At 47.7% G+C, this 24908-nt stretch overlaps 9 non-coding genes across 9 annotated transcripts; all 9 read left to right on the forward strand.

Moving 5' to 3' along the window:
• Positions 1–528: 528 nt before the first annotated feature.
• Positions 529–643, forward strand: LOC127980770 (U5 spliceosomal RNA). The gene has a single exon (XR_008159777.1). It is a non-coding gene; the product is annotated as a U5 spliceosomal RNA (small nuclear RNA).
• A 3251-nt stretch (positions 644–3894) lies between these two features.
• On the forward strand, positions 3895–4009 carry LOC127980771 (U5 spliceosomal RNA). The gene has a single exon (XR_008159778.1). It is a non-coding gene; the product is annotated as a U5 spliceosomal RNA (small nuclear RNA).
• A 3251-nt stretch (positions 4010–7260) lies between these two features.
• LOC127980772 (U5 spliceosomal RNA) lies at positions 7261–7375 on the forward strand. Its single transcript, XR_008159779.1, has one exon. It is a non-coding gene; the product is annotated as a U5 spliceosomal RNA (small nuclear RNA).
• A 3258-nt stretch (positions 7376–10633) lies between these two features.
• On the forward strand, positions 10634–10748 carry LOC127980773 (U5 spliceosomal RNA). The gene has a single exon (XR_008159780.1). It is a non-coding gene; the product is annotated as a U5 spliceosomal RNA (small nuclear RNA).
• A 1912-nt stretch (positions 10749–12660) lies between these two features.
• On the forward strand, positions 12661–12775 carry LOC127980776 (U5 spliceosomal RNA). Its single transcript, XR_008159782.1, has one exon. It is a non-coding gene; the product is annotated as a U5 spliceosomal RNA (small nuclear RNA).
• Positions 12776–16028: 3253 nt separating this feature from the next.
• Positions 16029–16143, forward strand: LOC127980777 (U5 spliceosomal RNA). Its single transcript, XR_008159783.1, has one exon. It is a non-coding gene; the product is annotated as a U5 spliceosomal RNA (small nuclear RNA).
• A 3257-nt stretch (positions 16144–19400) lies between these two features.
• On the forward strand, positions 19401–19515 carry LOC127980778 (U5 spliceosomal RNA). Its single transcript, XR_008159784.1, has one exon. It is a non-coding gene; the product is annotated as a U5 spliceosomal RNA (small nuclear RNA).
• Positions 19516–21426: 1911 nt separating this feature from the next.
• Positions 21427–21541, forward strand: LOC127980779 (U5 spliceosomal RNA). The gene has a single exon (XR_008159785.1). It is a non-coding gene; the product is annotated as a U5 spliceosomal RNA (small nuclear RNA).
• Positions 21542–24793: 3252 nt separating this feature from the next.
• LOC127980780 (U5 spliceosomal RNA) lies at positions 24794–24908 on the forward strand. Its single transcript, XR_008159786.1, has one exon. It is a non-coding gene; the product is annotated as a U5 spliceosomal RNA (small nuclear RNA).

A 24908-nucleotide genomic window follows, 5' to 3' on the forward strand; every position in this document is an offset into this window, starting at 1 on the left:
AGACGAAACCAGTAGATCAGCTCCAGGCTGCAGGAATGTCAGACTGTGCAGAAGAATCATCTGTTTCCTGTGGTCTTGTCCAGGTGGTCTTTACAAGGGATTTGTATCTGCGGCTCATCTAGTTGTCACGGTCTCCGCTGTGTTTCTGGGCCATAGAGGTCCTTTCTAGGTGTTGATCCACCATCTTCTCTGGATACGGACTGGATCCGGGTGACTGAAGCGGATACAGACTGGATCTGGTGGCTACGGTGACCTCGGAATAAGGGATTTCTTTAAAAGACTTTTTTTTTCATATAAGATTTTATCCAACTTTTCAGATAGAGGCATGAGAAAGAGATTGCCTTGATTGGGCTTTTGGTTATTGGTGGACCGAGAGGACTTTTTTGAGTTTTACTCCTCCCTTTTGGAGTGGGGGGGGGGGGGGGTGCTGACGAAACACATGTGGGCAGGCATTGTCACCCTTGATGACCCTTGGCGAGTGTAGTAGTTTAACAGAGGCAGTGCACAGGCCCGAGGGTTTGGAGACACAGCTCGAGTTTCTCTTCATTGTCGCATAAATCTTTCGCCTTTTACTAAAGATTTCCGTGGAGGGGAACTTTTGCGAGTGACCTGTATTTTTGGGTGCTCTGCTCACAGCAGAGCTACATCGAAATGTCAAGAGCAGAATCAGTTTGACCGTCCGGCAGCATGCTGCGAGAGGGCTTGCCACTGGTCATCGTCTGAATAGGCACTCTCTGCGTTTGACCACTTCGTGTTTATTTAGCCGGATGGGAAGGCAGCGCTTTCTTGTACGTGACGGGATGCAAATTCTTGAAGGCTCTCTTTAGTGACGGGTCCAAACAAAGATCTCATCTGCTCCTCTAGCCCTATCGGCGACTCGTGCACTTCGAGCCTTCTTAGTGACGGCGCAAGTTGCTGACTGCTGACTGCGTTGGTGGTATAGTGGTGAGCATAGCTGCCTTCCAAGCAGTTGACCCGGGTTCGATTCCCGGCCAACGCATGTCCTTTGGCTCGGGCTGACGTCGAAGCAGAACTCCTTCTGTGACCTGCGACTCCAACCAAACATTTTGGATGGATCATTCGGAAGACGAAAAGAACCAGCTCTCCCCGTCGGGGAATCGAACCCCGGTCTTCCGCGTGACAGGCGGAGATACTGTCCACTATACTAACGAGGAGCCGTGCATGCTGCCGTTTCTCCCCCAACTGACGGCACTGCACTGACATAACTAAACAATGCATGGCTTCTTCTGACGCAGACCCAGCCCTAGCACCGTAAAATTTCTGATGGACCCATCATTAGCTGAAGTCGCATAACACTTGGAACACTACCCGTAGCAGGGGTCATTGTTTGGACTCTTTTTTTTTTTTTTTTTTTTTAAATTGCGCTTTAAACAAAAAGTATTGCGTCAATGCAACTGAACAACATTAATTAGGAACACAGTGCGTCAAAAAGCAAAATGACAGTTAAAGGCATTTCGTTATTGAACTCTTTGATGACATCATTCAGCTAAGTTCAGTTTAAATAGTATCTGTGCAATAATTTGCAATCAAGTCAACGATATCGCTGTACATGAAGTGTCCCCAGCTCCGCCTGCCAGAAGCGACAGAGGCAAGAAACCAAAACTCGATCGGTGAAAGGATGGAGAAAAAAACGGGTGAGAAACCAGGCTCAGTCGGGGAGACAGTTCTCCCCTTGTCAGACGAAACCAGTAGATCAGCTCCAGGCTGCAGGAATGTCAGACTGTGCAGAAGAATCATCTGTTTCCTGTGGTCTTGTCCAGGTGGTCTTTACAAGGGATTTGTATCTGCGGCTCATCTAGTTGTCACGGTCTCCGCTGTGTTTCTGGGCCATAGAGGTCCTTTCTAGGTGTTGATCCACCATCTTCTCTGGATACGGACTGGATCCGGGTGACTGAAGCGGATACAGACTGGATCTGGTGGCTACGGTGACCTCGGAATAAGGGATTTCTTTAAAAGACTTTTTTTTTTCATATAAGATTTTATCCAACTTTTCAGATAGAGGCATGAGAAAGAGATTGCCTTGATTGGGCTTTTGGTTATTATAGGCACTCTCTGCGTTTGACCACTTCGTGTTTATTTAGCCGGATGGGAAGGCAGCGCTTTCTTGTACGTGACGGGATGCAAATTCTTGAAGGCTCTCTTTAGTGACGGGTCCAAACAAAGATCTCATCTGCTCCTCTAGCCCTATCGGCGACTCGTGCACTTCGAGCCTTCTTAGTGACGGCGCAAGTTGCTGACTGCTGACTGCGTTGGTGGTATAGTGGTGAGCATAGCTGCCTTCCAAGCAGTTGGAGAGAGCAGTGCGCATGTCCTTTGGCTCGGGCTGACGTCGAAGCAGAACTCCCTCTGTGACCTGTGCCTCCACCCAAAATTTTGGATGGAATAATTTCGGATGGACCCATCATTAGCTGAAGTCGCATAACACTTGCAACACTACCCGTAGCAGGGGTCATTGTTTGGACTCTTTTTTTTTTTTTTTTTTTTTTAATTGCGCTTTAAACAAAAAGTATTGTGTCAATGCAACTGAACAACATTTATTAGGAACACAGTGCGTCAATAAAGCTACTGACTTCCGCCTGCGTTGGTGGTATAGTGGTGAGCATAGCTGCCTTCCAAGCAGTTGACCCGGGTTCGATTCCCGGCCAACGCATGTCCTTTGGCTCGGGCTGACGTCGAAGCAGAACTCCTTCTGTGACCTGCGACTCCAACCAAACATTTTGGATGGATCATTCGGAAGACGAAAAGAACCAGCTCTCCCCGTCGGGGAATCGAACCCCGGTCTTCCGCGTGACAGGCGGAGATACTGTCCACTATACTAACGAGGAGCCGTGCATGCTGCCGTTTCTCCCCCAACTGACGGCACTGCACTGACATAACTAAACAATGCATGGCTTCTTCTGACGCAGACCCAGCCCTAGCACCGTAAAATTTCTGATGGACCCATCATTAGCTGAAGTCGCATAACACTTGGAACACTACCCGTAGCAGGGGTCATTGTTTGGACTCTTTTTTTTTTTTTTTTTTTTTAAATTGCGCTTTAAACAAAAAGTATTGCGTCAATGCAACTGAACAACATTAATTAGGAACACAGTGCGTCAAAAAGCAAAATGACAGTTAAAGGCATTTCGTTATTGAACTCTTTGATGACATCATTCAGCTAAGTTCAGTTTAAATAGTATCTGTGCAATAATTTGCAATCAAGTCAACGATATCGCTGTACATGAAGTGTCCCCAGCTCCGCCTGCCAGAAGCGACAGAGGGAAGAAACCAAAACTCGATCGGTGAAAGGATGGAGAAAAAACCCGGTGAGAAACCAGGCTCAGTCGGGGAGACAGTTCTCCCCTTGTCAGACGAAACCAGTAGATCAGCTCCAGGCTGCAGGAATGTCAGACTGTGCAGAAGAATCATCTGTTTCCTGTGGTCTTGTCCAGGTGGTCTTTACAAGGGATTTGTATCTGCGGCTCATCTAGTTGTCACGGTCTCCGCTGTGTTTCTGGGCCATAGAGGTCCTTTCTAGGTGTTGATCCACCATCTTCTCTGGATACGGACTGGATCCGGGTGACTGAAGCGGATACAGACTGGATCTGGTGGCTACGGTGACCTCGGAATAAGGGATTTCTTTAAAAGACTTTTTTTTTCATATAAGATTTTATCCAACTTTTCAGATAGAGGCATGAGAAAGAGATTGCCTTGATTGGGCTTTTGGTTATTGGTGGACCGAGAGGACTTTTTTGAGTTTTACTCCTCCCTTTTGGAGTGGGGGGGGGGGGTGCTGACGAAACACATGTGGGCAGGCATTGTCACCCTTGATGACCCTTGGCGAGTGTAGTAGTTTAACAGAGGCAGCGCACAGGCCCGAGGGTTTGGAGACACAGCTCGAGTTTCTCTTCATTGTCGCATAAATCTTTCGCCTTTTACTAAAGATTTCCGTGGAGGGGAACTTTTGCGAGTGACCTGTATTTTTGGGTGCTCTGCTCACAGCAGAGCTACATCGAAATGTCAAGAGCAGAATCAGTTTGACCGTCCGGCAGCATGCTGCGAGAGGGCTTGCCACTGGTCATCGTCTGAATAGGCACTCTCTGCGTTTGACCACTTCGTGTTTATTTAGCCGGATGGGAAGGCAGCGCTTTCTTGTACGTGACGGGATGCAAATTCTTGAAGGCTCTCTTTAGTGACGGGTCCAAACAAAGATCTCATCTGCTCCTCTAGCCCTATCGGCGACTCGTGCACTTCGAGCCTTCTTAGTGACGGCGCAAGTTGCTGACTGCTGACTGCGTTGGTGGTATAGTGGTGAGCATAGCTGCCTTCCAAGCAGTTGACCCGGGTTCGATTCCCGGCCAACGCATGTCCTTTGGCTCGGGCTGACGTCGAAGCAGAACTCCTTCTGTGACCTGCGACTCCAACCAAACATTTTGGATGGATCATTCGGAAGACGAAAAGAACCAGCTCTCCCCGTCGGGGAATCGAACCCCGGTCTTCCGCGTGACAGGGGGAGATACTGTCCACTATACTAACGAGGAGCCGTGCATGCTGCCGTTTCTCCCCCAACTGACGGCACTGCACTGACATAACTAAACAATGCATGGCTTCTTCTGACGCAGACCCAGCCCTAGCACCGTAAAATTTCTGATGGACCCATCATTAGCTGAAGTCGCATAACACTTGGAACACTACCCGTAGCAGGGGTCATTGTTTGGACTCTTTTTTTTTTTTTTTTTTTTTAAATTGCGCTTTAAACAAAAAGTATTGCGTCAATGCAACTGAACAACATTAATTAGGAACACAGTGCGTCAAAAAGCAAAATGACAGTTAAAGGCATTTCGTTATTGAACTCTTTGATGACATCATTCAGCTAAGTTCAGTTTAAATAGTATCTGTGCAATAATTTGCAATCAAGTCAACGATATCGCTGTACATGAAGTGTCCCCAGCTCCGCCTGCCAGAAGCGACAGAGGCAAGAAACCAAAACTCGATCGGTGAAAGGATGGAGAAAAAACCGGGTGAGAAACCAGGCTCAGTCGGGGAGACAGTTCTCCCCTTGTCAGACGAAACCAGTAGATCAGCTCCAGGCTGCAGGAATGTCAGACTGTGCAGAAGAATCATCTGTTTCCTGTGGTCTTGTCCAGGTGGTCTTTACAAGGGATTTGTATCTGCGGCTCATCTAGTTGTCACGGTCTCCGCTGTGTTTCTGGGCCATAGAGGTCCTTTCTAGGTGTTGATCCACCATCTTCTCTGGATACGGACTGGATCCGGGTGACTGAAGCGGATACAGACTGGATCTGGTGGCTACGGTGACCTCGGAATAAGGGATTTCTTTAAAAGACTTTTTTTTTCATATAAGATTTTATCCAACTTTTCAGATAGAGGCATGAGAAAGAGATTGCCTTGATTGGGCTTTTGGTTATTATAGGCACTCTCTGCGTTTGACCACTTCGTGTTTATTTAGCCGGATGGGAAGGCAGCGCTTTCTTGTACGTGACGGGATGCAAATTCTTGAAGGCTCTCTTTAGTGACGGGTCCAAACAAAGATCTCATCTGCTCCTCTAGCCCTATCGGCGACTCGTGCACTTCGAGCCTTCTTAGTGACGGCGCAAGTTGCTGACTGCTGACTGCGTTGGTGGTATAGTGGTGAGCATAGCTGCCTTCCAAGCAGTTGGAGAGAGCAGTGCGCATGTCCTTTGGCTCGGGCTGACGTCGAAGCAGAACTCCCTCTGTGACCTGTGCCTCCACCCAAAATTTTGGATGGAATAATTTCGGATGGACCCATCATTAGCTGAAGTCGCATAACACTTGCAACACTACCCGTAGCAGGGGTCATTGTTTGGACTCTTTTTTTTTTTTTTTTTTTTTTAATTGCGCTTTAAACAAAAAGTATTGTGTCAATGCAACTGAACAACATTTATTAGGAACACAGTGCGTCAATAAAGCTACTGACTTCCACCTGCGTTGGTGGTATAGTGGTGAGCATAGCTGCCTTCCAAGCAGTTGACCCGGGTTCGATTCCCGGCCAACGCATGTCCTTTGGCTCGGGCTGACGTCGAAGCAGAACTCCTTCTGTGACCTGCGACTCCAACCAAACATTTTGGATGGATCATTCGGAAGACGAAAAGAACCAGCTCTCCCCGTCGGGGAATCGAACCCCGGTCTTCCGCGTGACAGGCGGAGATACTGTCCACTATACTAACGAGGAGCCGTGCATGCTGCCGTTTCTCCCCCAACTGACGGCACTGCACTGACATAACTAAACAATGCATGGCTTCTTCTGACGCAGACCCAGCCCTAGCACCGTAAAATTTCTGATGGACCCATCATTAGCTGAAGTCGCATAACACTTGGAACACTACCCGTAGCAGGGGTCATTGTTTGGACTCTTTTTTTTTTTTTTTTTTTTTTTAAATTGCCCTTTAAACAAAAAGTATTGCGTCAATGCAACTGAACAACATTAATTAGGAACACAGTGCGTCAAAAAGCAAAATGACAGTTAAAGGCATTTCGTTATTGAACTCTTTGATGACATCATTCAGCTAAGTTCAGTTTAAATAGTATCTGTGCAATAATTTGCAATCAAGTCAACGATATCGCTGTACATGAAGTGTCCCCAGCTCCGCCTGCCAGAAGCGACAGAGGGAAGAAACCAAAACTCGATCGGTGAAAGGATGGAGAAAAAACCCGGTGAGAAACCAGGCTCAGTCGGGGAGACAGTTCTCCCCTTGTCAGACGAAACCAGTAGATCAGCTCCAGGCTGCAGGAATGTCAGACTGTGCAGAAGAATCATCTGTTTCCTGTGGTCTTGTCCAGGTGGTCTTTACAAGGGATTTGTATCTGCGGCTCATCTAGTTGTCACGGTCTCCGCTGTGTTTCTGGGCCATAGAGGTCCTTTCTAGGTGTTGATCCACCATCTTCTCTGGATACGGACTGGATCCGGGTGACTGAAGCGGATACAGACTGGATCTGGTGGCTACGGTGACCTCGGAATAAGGGATTTCTTTAAAAGACTTTTTTTTTCATATAAGATTTTATCCAACTTTTCAGATAGAGGCATGAGAAAGAGATTGCCTTGATTGGGCTTTTGGTTATTGGTGGACCGAGAGGACTTTTTTGAGTTTTACTCCTCCCTTTTGGAGTGGGGGGGGGGGTGCTGACGAAACACATGTGGGCAGGCATTGTCACCCTTGATGACCCTTGGCGAGTGTAGTAGTTTAACAGAGGCAGCGCACAGGCCCGAGGGTTTGGAGACACAGCTCGAGTTTCTCTTCATTGTCGCATAAATCTTTCGCCTTTTACTAAAGATTTCCGTGGAGGGGAACTTTTGCGAGTGACCTGTATTTTTGGGTGCTCTGCTCACAGCAGAGCTACATCGAAATGTCAAGAGCAGAATCAGTTTGACCGTCCGGCAGCATGCTGCGAGAGGGCTTGCCACTGGTCATCGTCTGAATAGGCACTCTCTGCGTTTGACCACTTCGTGTTTATTTAGCCGGATGGGAAGGCAGCGCTTTCTTGTACGTGACGGGATGCAAATTCTTGAAGGCTCTCTTTAGTGACGGGTCCAAACAAAGATCTCATCTGCTCCTCTAGCCCTATCGGCGACTCGTGCACTTCGAGCCTTCTTAGTGACGGCGCAAGTTGCTGACTGCTGACTGCGTTGGTGGTATAGTGGTGAGCATAGCTGCCTTCCAAGCAGTTGACCCGGGTTCGATTCCCGGCCAACGCATGTCCTTTGGCTCGGGCTGACGTCGAAGCAGAACTCCTTCTGTGACCTGCGACTCCAACCAAACATTTTGGATGGATCATTCGGAAGACGAAAAGAACCAGCTCTCCCCGTCGGGGAATCGAACCCCGGTCTTCCGCGTGACAGGCGGAGATACTGTCCACTATACTAACGAGGAGCCGTGCATGCTGCCGTTTCTCCCCCAACTGACGGCACTGCACTGACATAACTAAACAATGCATGGCTTCTTCTGACGCAGACCCAGCCCTAGCACCGTAAAATTTCTGATGGACCCATCATTAGCTGAAGTCGCATAACACTTGGAACACTACCCGTAGCAGGGGTCATTGTTTGGACTCTTTTTTTTTTTTTTTTTTTTTAAATTGCGCTTTAAACAAAAAGTATTGCGTCAATGCAACTGAACAACATTAATTAGGAACACAGTGCGTCAAAAAGCAAAATGACAGTTAAAGGCATTTCGTTATTGAACTCTTTGATGACATCATTCAGCTAAGTTCAGTTTAAATAGTATCTGTGCAATAATTTGCAATCAAGTCAACGATATCGCTGTACATGAAGTGTCCCCAGCTCCGCCTGCCAGAAGCGACAGAGGCAAGAAACCAAAACTCGATCGGTGAAAGGATGGAGAAAAAACCGGGTGAGAAACCAGGCTCAGTCGGGGAGACAGTTCTCCCCTTGTCAGACGAAACCAGTAGATCAGCTCCAGGCTGCAGGAATGTCAGACTGTGCAGAAGAATCATCTGTTTCCTGTGGTCTTGTCCAGGTGGTCTTTACAAGGGAGTTTGTATCTGCGGCTCATCTAGTTGTCACGGTCTCCGCTGTGTTTCTGGGCCATAGAGGTCCTTTCTAGGTGTTGATCCACCATCTTCTCTGGATACGGACTGGATCCGGGTGACTGAAGCGGATACAGACTGGATCTGGTGGCTACGGTGACCTCGGAATAAGGGATTTCTTTAAAAGACTTTTTTTTTCATATAAGATTTTATCCAACTTTTCAGATAGAGGCATGAGAAAGAGATTGCCTTGATTGGGCTTTTGGTTATTATAGGCACTCTCTGCGTTTGACCACTTCGTGTTTATTTAGCCGGATGGGAAGGCAGCGCTTTCTTGTACGTGACGGGATGCAAATTCTTGAAGGCTCTCTTTAGTGACGGGTCCAAACAAAGATCTCATCTGCTCCTCTAGCCCTATCGGCGACTCGTGCACTTCGAGCCTTCTTAGTGACGGCGCAAGTTGCTGACTGCTGACTGCGTTGGTGGTATAGTGGTGAGCATAGCTGCCTTCCAAGCAGTTGGAGAGAGCAGTGCGCATGTCCTTTGGCTCGGGCTGACGTCGAAGCAGAACTCCCTCTGTGACCTGTGCCTCCACCCAAAATTTTGGATGGAATAATTTCGGATGGACCCATCATTAGCTGAAGTCGCATAACACTTGCAACACTACCCGTAGCAGGGGTCATTGTTTGGACTCTTTTTTTTTTTTTTTTTTTTTTAATTGCGCTTTAAACAAAAAGTATTGTGTCAATGCAACTGAACAACATTTATTAGGAACACAGTGCGTCAATAAAGCTACTGACTTCCGCCTGCGTTGGTGGTATAGTGGTGAGCATAGCTGCCTTCCAAGCAGTTGACCCGGGTTCGATTCCCGGCCAACGCATGTCCTTTGGCTCGGGCTGACGTCGAAGCAGAACTCCTTCTGTGACCTGCGACTCCAACCAAACATTTTGGATGGATCATTCGGAAGACGAAAAGAACCAGCTCTCCCCGTCGGGGAATCGAACCCCGGTCTTCCGCGTGACAGGCGGAGATACTGTCCACTATACTAACGAGGAGCCGTGCATGCTGCCGTTTCTCCCCCAACTGACGGCACTGCACTGACATAACTAAACAATGCATGGCTTCTTCTGACGCAGACCCAGCCCTAGCACCGTAAAATTTCTGATGGACCCATCATTAGCTGAAGTCGCATAACACTTGGAACACTACCCGTAGCAGGGGTCATTGTTTGGACTCTTTTTTTTTTTTTTTTTTTTTTAAATTGCGCTTTAAACAAAAAGTATTGCGTCAATGCAACTGAACAACATTAATTAGGAACACAGTGCGTCAAAAAGCAAAATGACAGTTAAAGGCATTTCGTTATTGAACTCTTTGATGACATCATTCAGCTAAGTTCAGTTTAAATAGTATCTGTGCAATAATTTGCAATCAAGTCAACGATATCGCTGTACATGAAGTGTCCCCAGCTCCGCCTGCCAGAAGCGACAGAGGGAAGAAACCAAAACTCGATCGGTGAAAGGATGGAGAAAAAACCCGGTGAGAAACCAGGCTCAGTCGGGGAGACAGTTCTCCCCTTGTCAGACGAAACCAGTAGATCAGCTCCAGGCTGCAGGAATGTCAGACTGTGCAGAAGAATCATCTGTTTCCTGTGGTCTTGTCCAGGTGGTCTTTACAAGGGATTTGTATCTGCGGCTCATCTAGTTGTCACGGTCTCCGCTGTGTTTCTGGGCCATAGAGGTCCTTTCTAGGTGTTGATCCACCATCTTCTCTGGATACGGACTGGATCCGGGTGACTGAAGCGGATACAGACTGGATCTGGTGGCTACGGTGACCTCGGAATAAGGGATTTCTTTAAAAGACTTTTTTTTTCATATAAGATTTTATCCAACTTTTCAGATAGAGGCATGAGAAAGAGATTGCCTTGATTGGGCTTTTGGTTATTGGTGGACCGAGAGGACTTTTTTGAGTTTTACTCCTCCCTTTTGGAGTGGGGGGGGGGGGGGGGGGTGCTGACGAAACACATGTGGGCAGGCATTGTCACCCTTGATGACCCTTGGCGAGTGTAGTAGTTTAACAGAGGCAGTGCACAGGCCCGAGGGTTTGGAGACACAGCTCGAGTTTCTCTTCATTGTCGCATAAATCTTTCGCCTTTTACTAAAGATTTCCGTGGAGGGGAACTTTTGCGAGTGACCTGTATTTTTGGGTGCTCTGCTCACAGCAGAGCTACATCGAAATGTCAAGAGCAGAATCAGTTTGACCGTCCGGCAGCATGCTGCGAGAGGGCTTGCCACTGGTCATCGTCTGAATAGGCACTCTCTGCGTTTGACCACTTCGTGTTTATTTAGCCGGATGGGAAGGCAGCGCTTTCTTGTACGTGACGGGATGCAAATTCTTGAAGGCTCTCTTTAGTGACGGGTCCAAACAAAGATCTCATCTGCTCCTCTAGCCCTATCGGCGACTCGTGCACTTCGAGCCTTCTTAGTGACGGCGCAAGTTGCTGACTGCTGACTGCGTTGGTGGTATAGTGGTGAGCATAGCTGCCTTCCAAGCAGTTGGAGAGAGCAGTGCGCATGTCCTTTGGCTCGGGCTGACGTCGAAGCAGAACTCCCTCTGTGACCTGTGCCTCCACCCAAAATTTTGGATGGAATAATTTCGGATGGACCCATCATTAGCTGAAGTCGCATAACACTTGCAACACTACCCGTAGCAGGGGTCATTGTTTGGACTCTTTTTTTTTTTTTTTTTTTTTTAATTGCGCTTTAAACAAAAAGTATTGTGTCAATGCAACTGAACAACATTTATTAGGAACACAGTGCGTCAATAAAGCTACTGACTTCCGCCTGCGTTGGTGGTATAGTGGTGAGCATAGCTGCCTTCCAAGCAGTTGACCCGGGTTCGATTCCCGGCCAACGCATGTCCTTTGGCTCGGGCTGACGTCGAAGCAGAACTCCTTCTGTGACCTGCGACTCCAACCAAACATTTTGGATGGATCATTCGGAAGACGAAAAGAACCAGCTCTCCCCGTCGGGGAATCGAACCCCGGTCTTCCGCGTGACAGGCGGAGATACTGTCCACTATACTAACGAGGAGCCGTGCATGCTGCCGTTTCTCCCCCAACTGACGGCACTGCACTGACATAACTAAACAATGCATGGCTTCTTCTGACGCAGACCCAGCCCTAGCACCGTAAAATTTCTGATGGACCCATCATTAGCTGAAGTCGCATAACACTTGGAACACTACCCGTAGCAGGGGTCATTGTTTGGACTCTTTTTTTTTTTTTTTTTTTTTAAATTGCGCTTTAAACAAAAAGTATTGCGTCAATGCAACTGAACAACATTAATTAGGAACACAGTGCGTCAAAAAGCAAAATGACAGTTAAAGGCATTTCGTTATTGAACTCTTTGATGACATCATTCAGCTAAGTTCAGTTTAAATAGTATCTGTGCAATAATTTGCAATCAAGTCAACGATATCGCTGTACATGAAGTGTCCCCAGCTCCGCCTGCCAGAAGCGACAGAGGGAAGAAACCAAAACTCGATCGGTGAAAGGATGGAGAAAAAACCCGGTGAGAAACCAGGCTCAGTCGGGGAGACAGTTCTCCCCTTGTCAGACGAAACCAGTAGATCAGCTCCAGGCTGCAGGAATGTCAGACTGTGCAGAAGAATCATCTGTTTCCTGTGGTCTTGTCCAGGTGGTCTTTACAAGGGATTTGTATCTGCGGCTCATCTAGTTGTCACGGTCTCCGCTGTGTTTCTGGGCCATAGAGGTCCTTTCTAGGTGTTGATCCACCATCTTCTCTGGATACGGACTGGATCCGGGTGACTGAAGCGGATACAGACTGGATCTGGTGGCTACGGTGACCTCGGAATAAGGGATTTCTTTAAAAGACTTTTTTTTTCATATAAGATTTTATCCAACTTTTCAGATAGAGGCATGAGAAAGAGATTGCCTTGATTGGGCTTTTGGTTATTGGTGGACCGAGAGGACTTTTTTGAGTTTTACTCCTCCCTTTTGGAGTGGGGGGGGGGGGTGCTGACGAAACACATGTGGGCAGGCATTGTCACCCTTGATGACCCTTGGCGAGTGTAGTAGTTTAACAGAGGCAGCGCACAGGCCCGAGGGTTTGGAGACACAGCTCGAGTTTCTCTTCATTGTCGCATAAATCTTTCGCCTTTTACTAAAGATTTCCGTGGAGGGGAACTTTTGCGAGTGACCTGTATTTTTGGGTGCTCTGCTCACAGCAGAGCTACATCGAAATGTCAAGAGCAGAATCAGTTTGACCGTCCGGCAGCATGCTGCGAGAGGGCTTGCCACTGGTCATCGTCTGAATAGGCACTCTCTGCGTTTGACCACTTCGTGTTTATTTAGCCGGATGGGAAGGCAGCGCTTTCTTGTACGTGACGGGATGCAAATTCTTGAAGGCTCTCTTTAGTGACGGGTCCAAACAAAGATCTCATCTGCTCCTCTAGCCCTATCGGCGACTCGTGCACTTCGAGCCTTCTTAGTGACGGCGCAAGTTGCTGACTGCTGACTGCGTTGGTGGTATAGTGGTGAGCATAGCTGCCTTCCAAGCAGTTGACCCGGGTTCGATTCCCGGCCAACGCATGTCCTTTGGCTCGGGCTGACGTCGAAGCAGAACTCCTTCTGTGACCTGCGACTCCAACCAAACATTTTGGATGGATCATTCGGAAGACGAAAAGAACCAGCTCTCCCCGTCGGGGAATCGAACCCCGGTCTTCCGCGTGACAGGCGGAGATACTGTCCACTATACTAACGAGGAGCCGTGCATGCTGCCGTTTCTCCCCCAACTGACGGCACTGCACTGACATAACTAAACAATGCATGGCTTCTTCTGACGCAGACCCAGCCCTAGCACCGTAAAATTTCTGATGGACCCATCATTAGCTGAAGTCGCATAACACTTGGAACACTACCCGTAGCAGGGGTCATTGTTTGGACTCTTTTTTTTTTTTTTTTTTTTTAAATTGCGCTTTAAACAAAAAGTATTGCGTCAATGCAACTGAACAACATTAATTAGGAACACAGTGCGTCAAAAAGCAAAATGACAGTTAAAGGCATTTCGTTATTGAACTCTTTGATGACATCATTCAGCTAAGTTCAGTTTAAATAGTATCTGTGCAATAATTTGCAATCAAGTCAACGATATCGCTGTACATGAAGTGTCCCCAGCTCCGCCTGCCAGAAGCGACAGAGGCAAGAAACCAAAACTCGATCGGTGAAAGGATGGAGAAAAAACCGGGTGAGAAACCAGGCTCAGTCGGGGAGACAGTTCTCCCCTTGTCAGACGAAACCAGTAGATCAGCTCCAGGCTGCAGGAATGTCAGACTGTGCAGAAGAATCATCTGTTTCCTGTGGTCTTGTCCAGGTGGTCTTTACAAGGGATTTGTATCTGCGGCTCATCTAGTTGTCACGGTCTCCGCTGTGTTTCTGGGCCATAGAGGTCCTTTCTAGGTGTTGATCCACCATCTTCTCTGGATACGGACTGGATCCGGGTGACTGAAGCGGATACAGACTGGATCTGGTGGCTACGGTGACCTCGGAATAAGGGATTTCTTTAAAAGACTTTTTTTTTCATATAAGATTTTATCCAACTTTTCAGATAGAGGCATGAGAAAGAGATTGCCTTGATTGGGCTTTTGGTTATTATAGGCACTCTCTGCGTTTGACCACTTCGTGTTTATTTAGCCGGATGGGAAGGCAGCGCTTTCTTGTACGTGACGGGATGCAAATTCTTGAAGGCTCTCTTTAGTGACGGGTCCAAACAAAGATCTCATCTGCTCCTCTAGCCCTATCGGCGACTCGTGCACTTCGAGCCTTCTTAGTGACGGCGCAAGTTGCTGACTGCTGACTGCGTTGGTGGTATAGTGGTGAGCATAGCTGCCTTCCAAGCAGTTGGAGAGAGCAGTGCGCATGTCCTTTGGCTCGGGCTGACGTCGAAGCAGAACTCCCTCTGTGACCTGTGCCTCCACCCAAAATTTTGGATGGAATAATTTCGGATGGACCCATCATTAGCTGAAGTCGCATAACACTTGCAACACTACCCGTAGCAGGGGTCATTGTTTGGACTCTTTTTTTTTTTTTTTTTTTTTTTAATTGCGCTTTAAACAAAAAGTATTGTGTCAATGCAACTGAACAACATTTATTAGGAACACAGTGCGTCAATAAAGCTACTGACTTCCGCCTGCGTTGGTGGTATAGTGGTGAGCATAGCTGCCTTCCAAGCAGTTGACCCGGGTTCGATTCCCGGCCAACGCATGTCCTTTGGCTCGGGCTGACGTCGAAGCAGAACTCCTTCTGTGACCTGCGACTCCAACCAAACATTTTGGATGGATCATTCGGAAGACGAAAAGAACCAGCTCTCCCCGTCGGGGAATCGAACCCCGGTCTTCCGCGTGACAGGCGGAGATACTGTCCACTATACTAACGAGGAGCCGTGCATGCTGCCGTTTCTCCCCCAACTGACGGCACTGCACTGACATAACTAAACAATGCATGGCTTCTTCTGACGCAGACCCAGCCCTAGCACCGTAAAATTTCTGATGGACCCATCATTAGCTGAAGTCGCATAACACTTGGAACACTACCCGTAGCAGGGGTCATTGTTTGGACTCTTTTTTTTTTTTTTTTTTTTTTAAATTGCGCTTTAAACAAAAAGTATTGCGTCAATGCAACTGAACAACATTAATTAGGAACACAGTGCGTCAAAAAGCAAAATGACAGTTAAAGGCATTTCGTTACTGAACTCTTTGATGACATCATTCAGCTAAGTTCAGTTTAAATAGTATCTGTGCAATAATTTGCAATCAAGTCAACGATATCGCTGTACATGAAGTGTCCCCAGCTCCGCCTGCCAGAAGCGACAGAGGGAAGAAACCAAAACTCGATCGGTGAAAGGATGGAGAAAAAACCCGGTGAGAAACCAGGCTCAGTCGGGGAGACAGTTCTCCCCTTGTCAGACGAAACCAGTAGATCAGCTCCAGGCTGCAGGAATGTCAGACTGTGCAGAAGAATCATCTGTTTCCTGTGGTCTTGTCCAGGTGGTCTTTACAAGGGATTTGTATCTGCGGCTCATCTAGTTGTCACGGTCTCCGCTGTGTTTCTGGGCCATAGAGGTCCTTTCTAGGTGTTGATCCACCATCTTCTCTGGATACGGACTGGATCCGGGTGACTGAAGCGGATACAGACTGGATCTGGTGGCTACGGTGACCTCGGAATAAGGGATTTCTTTAAAAGACTTTTTTTTTCATATAAGATTTTATCCAACTTTTCAGATAGAGGCATGAGAAAGAGATTGCCTTGATTGGGCTTTTGGTTATTGGTGGACCGAGAGGACTTTTTTGAGTTTTACTCCTCCCTTTTGGAGTGGGGGGGGGGGGGTGCTGACGAAACACATGTGGGCAGGCATTGTCACCCTTGATGACCCTTGGCGAGTGTAGTAGTTTAACAGAGGCAGCGCACAGGCCCGAGGGTTTGGAGACACAGCTCGAGTTTCTCTTCATTGTCGCATAAATCTTTCGCCTTTTACTAAAGATTTCCGTGGAGGGGAACTTTTGCGAGTGACCTGTATTTTTGGGTGCTCTGCTCACAGCAGAGCTACATCGAAATGTCAAGAGCAGAATCAGTTTGACCGTCCGGCAGCATGCTGCGAGAGGGCTTGCCACTGGTCATCGTCTGAATAGGCACTCTCTGCGTTTGACCACTTCGTGTTTATTTAGCCGGATGGGAAGGCAGCGCTTTCTTGTACGTGACGGGATGCAAATTCTTGAAGGCTCTCTTTAGTGACGGGTCCAAACAAAGATCTCATCTGCTCCTCTAGCCCTATCGGCGACTCGTGCACTTCGAGCCTTCTTAGTGACGGCGCAAGTTGCTGACTGCTGACTGCGTTGGTGGTATAGTGGTGAGCATAGCTGCCTTCCAAGCAGTTGACCCGGGTTCGATTCCCGGCCAACGCATGTCCTTTGGCTCGGGCTGACGTCGAAGCAGAACTCCTTCTGTGACCTGCGACTCCAACCAAACATTTTGGATGGATCATTCGGAAGACGAAAAGAACCAGCTCTCCCCGTCGGGGAATCGAACCCCGGTCTTCCGCGTGACAGGCGGAGATACTGTCCACTATACTAACGAGGAGCCGTGCATGCTGCCGTTTCTCCCCCAACTGACGGCACTGCACTGACATAACTAAACAATGCATGGCTTCTTCTGACGCAGACCCAGCCCTAGCACCGTAAAATTTCTGATGGACCCATCATTAGCTGAAGTCGCATAACACTTGGAACACTACCCGTAGCAGGGGTCATTGTTTGGACTCTTTTTTTTTTTTTTTTTTTTTAAATTGCGCTTTAAACAAAAAGTATTGCGTCAATGCAACTGAACAACATTAATTAGGAACACAGTGCGTCAAAAAGCAAAATGACAGTTAAAGGCATTTCGTTATTGAACTCTTTGATGACATCATTCAGCTAAGTTCAGTTTAAATAGTATCTGTGCAATAATTTGCAATCAAGTCAACGATATCGCTGTACATGAAGTGTCCCCAGCTCCGCCTGCCAGAAGCGACAGAGGCAAGAAACCAAAACTCGATCGGTGAAAGGATGGAGAAAAAACCCGGTGAGAAACCAGGCTCAGTCGGGGAGACAGTTCTCCCCTTGTCAGACGAAACCAGTAGATCAGCTCCAGGCTGCAGGAATGTCAGACTGTGCAGAAGAATCATCTGTTTCCTGTGGTCTTGTCCAGGTGGTCTTTACAAGGGAGTTTGTATCTGCGGCTCATCTAGTTGTCACGGTCTCCGCTGTGTTTCTGGGCCATAGAGGTCCTTTCTAGGTGTTGATCCACCATCTTCTCTGGATACGGACTGGATCCGGGTGACTGAAGCGGATACAGACTGGATCTGGTGGCTACGGTGACCTCGGAATAAGGGATTTCTTTAAAAGACTTTTTTTTTCATATAAGATTTTATCCAACTTTTCAGATAGAGGCATGAGAAAGAGATTGCCTTGATTGGGCTTTTGGTTATTATAGGCACTCTCTGCGTTTGACCACTTCGTGTTTATTTAGCCGGATGGGAAGGCAGCGCTTTCTTGTACGTGACGGGATGCAAATTCTTGAAGGCTCTCTTTAGTGACGGGTCCAAACAAAGATCTCATCTGCTCCTCTAGCCCTATCGGCGACTCGTGCACTTCGAGCCTTCTTAGTGACGGCGCAAGTTGCTGACTGCTGACTGCGTTGGTGGTATAGTGGTGAGCATAGCTGCCTTCCAAGCAGTTGGAGAGAGCAGTGCGCATGTCCTTTGGCTCGGGCTGACGTCGAAGCAGAACTCCCTCTGTGACCTGTGCCTCCACCCAAAATTTTGGATGGAATAATTTCGGATGGACCCATCATTAGCTGAAGTCGCATAACACTTGCAACACTACCCGTAGCAGGGGTCATTGTTTGGACTCTTTTTTTTTTTTTTTTTTTTTTAATTGCGCTTTAAACAAAAAGTATTGTGTCAATGCAACTGAACAACATTTATTAGGAACACAGTGCGTCAATAAAGCTACTGACTTCCGCCTGCGTTGGTGGTATAGTGGTGAGCATAGCTGCCTTCCAAGCAGTTGACCCGGGTTCGATTCCCGGCCAACGCATGTCCTTTGGCTCGGGCTGACGTCGAAGCAGAACTCCTTCTGTGACCTGCGACTCCAACCAAACATTTTGGATGGATCATTCGGAAGACGAAAAGAACCAGCTCTCCCCGTCGGGGAATCGAACCCCGGTCTTCCGCGTGACAGGCGGAGATACTGTCCACTATACTAACGAGGAGCCGTGCATGCTGCCGTTTCTCCCCCAACTGACGGCACTGCACTGACATAACTAAACAATGCATGGCTTCTTCTGACGCAGACCCAGCCCTAGCACCGTAAAATTTCTGATGGACCCATCATTAGCTGAAGTCGCATAACACTTGGAACACTACCCGTAGCAGGGGTCATTGTTTGGACTCTTTTTTTTTTTTTTTTTTTTTTAAATTGCGCTTTAAACAAAAAGTATTGCGTCAATGCAACTGAACAACATTAATTAGGAACACAGTGCGTCAAAAAGCAAAATGACAGTTAAAGGCATTTCGTTATTGAACTCTTTGATGACATCATTCAGCTAAGTTCAGTTTAAATAGTATCTGTGCAATAATTTGCAATCAAGTCAACGATATCGCTGTACATGAAGTGTCCCCAGCTCCGCCTGCCAGAAGCGACAGAGGGAAGAAACCAAAACTCGATCGGTGAAAGGATGGAGAAAAAACCCGGTGAGAAACCAGGCTCAGTCGGGGAGACAGTTCTCCCCTTGTCAGACGAAACCAGTAGATCAGCTCCAGGCTGCAGGAATGTCAGACTGTGCAGAAGAATCATCTGTTTCCTGTGGTCTTGTCCAGGTGGTCTTTACAAGGGATTTGTATCTGCGGCTCATCTAGTTGTCACGGTCTCCGCTGTGTTTCTGGGCCATAGAGGTCCTTTCTAGGTGTTGATCCACCATCTTCTCTGGATACGGACTGGATCCGGGTGACTGAAGCGGATACAGACTGGATCTGGTGGCTACGGTGACCTCGGAATAAGGGATTTCTTTAAAAGACTTTTTTTTTCATATAAGATTTTATCCAACTTTTCAGATAGAGGCATGAGAAAGAGATTGCCTTGATTGGGCTTTTGGTTATTGGTGGACCGAGAGGACTTTTTTGAGTTTTACTCCTCCCTTTTGGAGTGGGGGGGGGGGGGGGGGTGCTGACGAAACACATGTGGGCAGGCATTGTCACCCTTGATGACCCTTGGCGAGTGTAGTAGTTTAACAGAGGCAGTGCACAGGCCCGAGGGTTTGGAGACACAGCTCGAGTTTCTCTTCATTGTCGCATAAATCTTTCGCCTTTTACTAAAGATTTCCGTGGAGGGGAACTTTTGCGAGTGACCTGTATTTTTGGGTGCTCTGCTCACAGCAGAGCTACATCGAAATGTCAAGAGCAGAATCAGTTTGACCGTCCGGCAGCATGCTGCGAGAGGGCTTGCCACTGGTCATCGTCTGAATAGGCACTCTCTGCGTTTGACCACTTCGTGTTTATTTAGCCGGATGGGAAGGCAGCGCTTTCTTGTACGTGACGGGATGCAAATTCTTGAAGGCTCTCTTTAGTGACGGGTCCAAACAAAGATCTCATCTGCTCCTCTAGCCCTATCGGCGACTCGTGCACTTCGAGCCTTCTTAGTGACGGCGCAAGTTGCTGACTGCTGACTGCGTTGGTGGTATAGTGGTGAGCATAGCTGCCTTCCAAGCAGTTGGAGAGAGCAGTGCGCATGTCCTTTGGCTCGGGCTGACGTCGAAGCAGAACTCCCTCTGTGACCTGTGCCTCCACCCAAAATTTTGGATGGAATAATTTCGGATGGACCCATCATTAGCTGAAGTCGCATAACACTTGCAACACTACCCGTAGCAGGGGTCATTGTTTGGACTCTTTTTTTTTTTTTTTTTTTTTTAATTGCGCTTTAAACAAAAAGTATTGTGTCAATGCAACTGAACAACATTTATTAGGAACACAGTGCGTCAATAAAGCTACTGACTTCCGCCTGCGTTGGTGGTATAGTGGTGAGCATAGCTGCCTTCCAAGCAGTTGACCCGGGTTCGATTCCCGGCCAACGCATGTCCTTTGGCTCGGGCTGACGTCGAAGCAGAACTCCTTCTGTGACCTGCGACTCCAACCAAACATTTTGGATGGATCATTCGGAAGACGAAAAGAACCAGCTCTCCCCGTCGGGGAATCGAACCCCGGTCTTCCGCGTGACAGGCGGAGATACTGTCCACTATACTAACGAGGAGCCGTGCATGCTGCCGTTTCTCCCCCAACTGACGGCACTGCACTGACATAACTAAACAATGCATGGCTTCTTCTGACGCAGACCCAGCCCTAGCACCGTAAAATTTCTGATGGACCCATCATTAGCTGAAGTCGCATAACACTTGGAACACTACCCGTAGCAGGGGTCATTGTTTGGACTCTTTTTTTTTTTTTTTTTTTTTAAATTGCGCTTTAAACAAAAAGTATTGCGTCAATGCAACTGAACAACATTAATTAGGAACACAGTGCGTCAAAAAGCAAAATGACAGTTAAAGGCATTTCGTTATTGAACTCTTTGATGACATCATTCAGCTAAGTTCAGTTTAAATAGTATCTGTGCAATAATTTGCAATCAAGTCAACGATATCGCTGTACATGAAGTGTCCCCAGCTCCGCCTGCCAGAAGCGACAGAGGGAAGAAACCAAAACTCGATCGGTGAAAGGATGGAGAAAAAACCCGGTGAGAAACCAGGCTCAGTCGGGGAGACAGTTCTCCCCTTGTCAGACGAAACCAGTAGATCAGCTCCAGGCTGCAGGAATGTCAGACTGTGCAGAAGAATCATCTGTTTCCTGTGGTCTTGTCCAGGTGGTCTTTACAAGGGATTTGTATCTGCGGCTCATCTAGTTGTCACGGTCTCCGCTGTGTTTCTGGGCCATAGAGGTCCTTTCTAGGTGTTGATCCACCATCTTCTCTGGATACGGACTGGATCCGGGTGACTGAAGCGGATACAGACTGGATCTGGTGGCTACGGTGACCTCGGAATAAGGGATTTCTTTAAAAGACTTTTTTTTTCATATAAGATTTTATCCAACTTTTCAGATAGAGGCATGAGAAAGAGATTGCCTTGATTGGGCTTTTGGTTATTGGTGGACCGAGAGGACTTTTTTGAGTTTTACTCCTCCCTTTTGGAGTGGGGGGGGGGGTGCTGACGAAACACATGTGGGCAGGCATTGTCACCCTTGATGACCCTTGGCGAGTGTAGTAGTTTAACAGAGGCAGCGCACAGGCCCGAGGGTTTGGAGACACAGCTCGAGTTTCTCTTCATTGTCGCATAAATCTTTCGCCTTTTACTAAAGATTTCCGTGGAGGGGAACTTTTGCGAGTGACCTGTATTTTTGGGTGCTCTGCTCACAGCAGAGCTACATCGAAATGTCAAGAGCAGAATCAGTTTGACCGTCCGGCAGCATGCTGCGAGAGGGCTTGCCACTGGTCATCGTCTGAATAGGCACTCTCTGCGTTTGACCACTTCGTGTTTATTTAGCCGGATGGGAAGGCAGCGCTTTCTTGTACGTGACGGGATGCAAATTCTTGAAGGCTCTCTTTAGTGACGGGTCCAAACAAAGATCTCATCTGCTCCTCTAGCCCTATCGGCGACTCGTGCACTTCGAGCCTTCTTAGTGACGGCGCAAGTTGCTGACTGCTGACTGCGTTGGTGGTATAGTGGTGAGCATAGCTGCCTTCCAAGCAGTTGACCCGGGTTCGATTCCCGGCCAACGCATGTCCTTTGGCTCGGGCTGACGTCGAAGCAGAACTCCTTCTGTGACCTGCGACTCCAACCAAACATTTTGGATGGATCATTCGGAAGACGAAAAGAACCAGCTCTCCCCGTCGGGGAATCGAACCCCGGTCTTCCGCGTGACAGGCGGAGATACTGTCCACTATACTAACGAGGAGCCGTGCATGCTGCCGTTTCTCCCCCAACTGACGGCACTGCACTGACATAACTAAACAATGCATGGCTTCTTCTGACGCAGACCCAGCCCTAGCACCGTAAAATTTCTGATGGACCCATCATTAGCTGAAGTCGCATAACACTTGGAACACTACCCGTAGCAGGGGTCATTGTTTGGACTCTTTTTTTTTTTTTTTTTTTTTAAATTGCGCTTTAAACAAAAAGTATTGCGTCAATGCAACTGAACAACATTAATTAGGAACACAGTGCGTCAAAAAGCAAAATGACAGTTAAAGGCATTTCGTTATTGAACTCTTTGATGACATCATTCAGCTAAGTTCAGTTTAAATAGTATCTGTGCAATAATTTGCAATCAAGTCAACGATATCGCTGTACATGAAGTGTCCCCAGCTCCGCCTGCCAGAAGCGACAGAGGCAAGAAACCAAAACTCGATCGGTGAAAGGATGGAGAAAAAACCGGGTGAGAAACCAGGCTCAGTCGGGGAGACAGTTCTCCCCTTGTCAGACGAAACCAGTAGATCAGCTCCAGGCTGCAGGAATGTCAGACTGTGCAGAAGAATCATCTGTTTCCTGTGGTCTTGTCCAGGTGGTCTTTACAAGGGATTTGTATCTGCGGCTCATCTAGTTGTCACGGTCTCCGCTGTGTTTCTGGGCCATAGAGGTCCTTTCTAGGTGTTGATCCACCATCTTCTCTGGATACGGACTGGATCCGGGTGACTGAAGCGGATACAGACTGGATCTGGTGGCTACGGTGACCTCGGAATAAGGGATTTCTTTAAAAGACTTTTTTTTTCATATAAGATTTTATCCAACTTTTCAGATAGAGGCATGAGAAAGAGATTGCCTTGATTGGGCTTTTGGTTATTATAGGCACTCTCTGCGTTTGACCACTTCGTGTTTATTTAGCCGGATGGGAAGGCAGCGCTTTCTTGTACGTGACGGGATGCAAATTCTTGAAGGCTCTCTTTAGTGACGGGTCCAAACAAAGATCTCATCTGCTCCTCTAGCCCTATCGGCGACTCGTGCACTTCGAGCCTTCTTAGTGACGGCGCAAGTTGCTGACTGCTGACTGCGTTGGTGGTATAGTGGTGAGCATAGCTGCCTTCCAAGCAGTTGGAGAGAGCAGTGCGCATGTCCTTTGGCTCGGGCTGACGTCGAAGCAGAACTCCCTCTGTGACCTGTGCCTCCACCCAAAATTTTGGATGGAATAATTTCGGATGGACCCATCATTAGCTGAAGTCGCATAACACTTGCAACACTACCCGTAGCAGGGGTCATTGTTTGGACTCTTTTTTTTTTTTTTTTTTTTTTTAATTGCGCTTTAAACAAAAAGTATTGTGTCAATGCAACTGAACAACATTTATTAGGAACACAGTGCGTCAATAAAGCTACTGACTTCCGCCTGCGTTGGTGGTATAGTGGTGAGCATAGCTGCCTTCCAAGCAGTTGACCCGGGTTCGATTCCCGGCCAACGCATGTCCTTTGGCTCGGGCTGACGTCGAAGCAGAACTCCTTCTGTGACCTGCGACTCCAACCAAACATTTTGGATGGATCATTCGGAAGACGAAAAGAACCAGCTCTCCCCGTCGGGGAATCGAACCCCGGTCTTCCGCGTGACAGGCGGAGATACTGTCCACTATACTAACGAGGAGCCGTGCATGCTGCCGTTTCTCCCCCAACTGACGGCACTGCACTGACATAACTAAACAATGCATGGCTTCTTCTGACGCAGACCCAGCCCTAGCACCGTAAAATTTCTGATGGACCCATCATTAGCTGAAGTCGCATAACACTTGGAACACTACCCGTAGCAGGGGTCATTGTTTGGACTCTTTTTTTTTTTTTTTTTTTTTTAAATTGCGCTTTAAACAAAAAGTATTGCGTCAATGCAACTGAACAACATTAATTAGGAACACAGTGCGTCAAAAAGCAAAATGACAGTTAAAGGCATTTCGTTACTGAACTCTTTGATGACATCATTCAGCTAAGTTCAGTTTAAATAGTATCTGTGCAATAATTTGCAATCAAGTCAACGATATCGCTGTACATGAAGTGTCCCCAGCTCCGCCTGCCAGAAGCGACAGAGGGAAGAAACCAAAACTCGATCGGTGAAAGGATGGAGAAAAAACCCGGTGAGAAACCAGGCTCAGTCGGGGAGACAGTTCTCCCCTTGTCAGACGAAACCAGTAGATCAGCTCCAGGCTGCAGGAATGTCAGACTGTGCAGAAGAATCATCTGTTTCCTGTGGTCTTGTCCAGGTGGTCTTTACAAGGGATTTGTATCTGCGGCTCATCTAGTTGTCACGGTCTCCGCTGTGTTTCTGGGCCATAGAGGTCCTTTCTAGGTGTTGATCCACCATCTTCTCTGGATACGGACTGGATCCGGGTGACTGAAGCGGATACAGACTGGATCTGGTGGCTACGGTGACCTCGGAATAAGGGATTTCTTTAAAAGACTTTTTTTTTCATATAAGATTTTATCCAACTTTTCAGATAGAGGCATGAGAAAGAGATTGCCTTGATTGGGCTTTTGGTTATTGGTGGACCGAGAGGACTTTTTTGAGTTTTACTCCTCCCTTTTGGAGTGGGGGGGGGGGGTGCTGACGAAACACATGTGGGCAGGCATTGTCACCCTTGATGACCCTTGGCGAGTGTAGTAGTTTAACAGAGGCAGCGCACAGGCCCGAGGGTTTGGAGACACAGCTCGAGTTTCTCTTCATTGTCGCATAAATCTTTCGCCTTTTACTAAAGATTTCCGTGGAGGGGAACTTTTGCGAGTGACCTGTATTTTTGGGTGCTCTGCTCACAGCAGAGCT

The sequence above is a fragment of the Carassius gibelio genome, chromosome B19 (genome assembly GCF_023724105.1).
Source record: "Carassius gibelio isolate Cgi1373 ecotype wild population from Czech Republic chromosome B19, carGib1.2-hapl.c, whole genome shotgun sequence".
Classification (NCBI taxonomy): domain Eukaryota; kingdom Metazoa; phylum Chordata; class Actinopteri; order Cypriniformes; family Cyprinidae; genus Carassius; species Carassius gibelio.